The sequence below is a fragment of the Aristolochia californica genome, unplaced genomic scaffold (assembly GCF_029961685.1).
Source record: "Aristolochia californica isolate CCGP_79_NKW_82.1479 unplaced genomic scaffold, dmAriCali1.0.hap1 SCAF_27, whole genome shotgun sequence".
Lineage (NCBI taxonomy): Eukaryota > Viridiplantae > Streptophyta > Magnoliopsida > Piperales > Aristolochiaceae > Aristolochia > Aristolochia californica.
In genome coordinates, this window is record NW_027181959.1 from 70,001 (window position 1) to 72,500 (window position 2,500).

Sequence of the window (2,500 nt, forward strand, 5' to 3'; positions counted from 1 at the left end):
AGGCGGAAAAGACGCGCCCAGGCGGAAAAGAGGCGCCCAGGCGAAAAGGCGCCAGGGCGCCCAGGCGGAAAAGAGGCGCCCAGGCGGAAACGAGGCGCCCAGGCGAAAAAGAGGCGCCCAGGCGAAAAAGAGGCGCCCAGGCGGAAAGGCGCCAGGGCGCCCAGGCGGAAAAGAGGCGCCCTGGCGTAGGCGCCCAGGCGCCAAAAGAGGCGCCAGGCGAAAAGGCGCCAGGGCGCCCAGGCGGAAAAGAGGCGCCCAGGCGGAATGGCGCCAGGGCGCCCAGGCGGAAAAGAGGCGCCCAGGCGAAAAAGAGGCGCCCAGGCGGAAAAGAGGCGCCCTGGCGTAGGCGCCCAGGCGCCAAAAGAGGCGCCAGGCGAAAAGGCGCCAGGGCGCCCAGGCGGAAAAGAGGCGCCCAGGCGGAATGGCGCCAGGGCGCCCAGGCGGAAAAGAGGCGCCCAGGCGAAAAAGAGGCGCCCAGGCGGAAAGGCGCCAGGGCGCCCAGGCGGAAAAGAGGCGCCCTGGCGTAGGCGCCCATGCGCCAAAAGAGGCACCCAGGCGAAAAGGCGCCAGGGCGCCCAGGCGGAAAAGAGGCGCCCAGGCGGAATGGCGCCAGGGCACCCAGGCGGAAAAGAGGCGCCCAGGCGGAAAAGAGGCGCCCTGGCGTAGGCGCCCAGGCGCCAAAAGAGGCGCCAGGCGAAAAGGCGCCAGGGCGCCCAGGCGGAAAAGAGGCGCCCAGGCGAAAAAGAGGCGCCCTGGCGGAAAAGAGGCGCCCTGGCGTAGGCGCCCAGGCGCCAAAAGAGGCACCCAGGCGAAAAGGCGCCAGGGCGCCCAGGCGGAAAAGAGGCGCCCAGGCGGAATGGCGCCAGGGCACCCAGGCGGAAAAGAGGCGCCCAGGCGAAAAAGAGGCGCCCAGGCGGAAAAGAGGCGCCCTGGCGTAGGCGCCCAGGCGCCAAAAGAGGCGCCCAGGCGAAAAGGCGCCAGGGCGCCCAGGCGAAGAGGCGCCAGGGCGCCCAGGTGGGAAAGAGGCGCCCAGGCGAAAAGGCGCCAGGGCGCCCAGGCAGAAAAGAGGCGCCCAGGCGAAAAAGAGGCGCCCAGGCAGAAAGGCGCCATGGCGCCCAGGCGGAAAAGAGGCGCCCTGGCCAGGCGGAAAAGAGGCGCCCAGGCGGAAAAGAGGTGCCCAGGCGAAAAAGAGTCGCCCAGGCCGAAAGGCGCCATGGCGCCCAGGCGGAAAAGAGGCGCCCACGCGAAAAGGCGCCAGGGCGCCAAGGCGGAAAACAGGCGCCCAGGCGGAAAGGTGCCAGGGCGCCCAGGCGGAAAAGAGGCGCCCAGGCGCGTGGGGGGCAAGGCGCCAGGCGCCAGGCACGCGCGGAGGCAAGGCGCGAGGCGCAAGGCGCCACGCGCGCGCGCGCGTGGGGGGCGAGGCGCAAGGCGCCACGCGCGCGCGCGCGTGGGGGGCGAGGCGCCAGGCGCCAGGCGCCGGGCGCGCGTGGGGGGCAAGGCGCCAGGCGCCGGGCGCGCGCGTGGGGGGCGAGGCGCCAGGCGCCAGGCGCCGGGCGCGCGTGGGGGGCGAGGCGCCAGGCGCCAGGCGCCGGGCGCGCGTGGGGGGCAAGGCGCCAGGCGCCGGGCGCGCGCGCGTGGGGCGCCAGGCGCCTGGCGGGCGGGCGCCCCCAGGAAGGGGTGCTGGCGCGCGATGGGGTTGCGCCCGTACGGACCGTGTGACAGTACAGACACTTTGGCGAAACCTCCTGCCCGAAGCGATTTTAGGCGTTCGGCTAGGTAGGTGACCCGGTTTTTTTCGCGTTTCTCGGCCGCTAGCCCCTTTTTTCGCGTTTTCGTGCGCGCGCCCCTCTTGACCTCGCACGCGCGCCGCGCGTCGCGTCCTTGTCCTTGTCCGCGTCCGCGTTCGCGCGTGTCGGCGATCACGGGCCCCGTGCATGGCTCGTCTCTGTGGACCATCGCCCCGCTCTTGTCCCTCTTTCGTGTTTGTGTGGCGCCCCGCCCCGTGCACCATTGCCGGTTGGCAGCAAGGTGCCTAGCCCCCCTTGCCGCCAGGCCTGTCCACCCCAAGGTGCTAAAGCCGCCAGGCACCTGTGCCGCCGAACCGTGCGTCCGTAAGCCGCTGCACGTGCGGCGGCCGGCCATGCCCGTGCTATTGACCCTGTGTGACAGTACAGACACTTTGGCGAAACCTCCTGGCCGACGGGGTTTTTGCGCCCACCTAGGTAGGGCGACCCCTTTTTTTTCGTGTCGCCTGTCCGTGTGTCCCTTTTTCGCCTTTTTCGGGTTCGTGTTTTCGTGTGCCGCCAAAAGCAAGCCCTGCGCTCGTCCCGTCCCGCTTGACCCGTGCATCCGCCGGTGCTGGCCTGCAAAATGCCTGTGAGCGACGCACGTGACCAGCAGCCCAGGCGAGTGTGCACGGGTGGCAGGCGAAACGGGCGTGCGTGTCGCCAGTGTGTATGTCCCTTTTTCGCCTTTTTCGGGTTCGTGTTTTCGTGTGCCG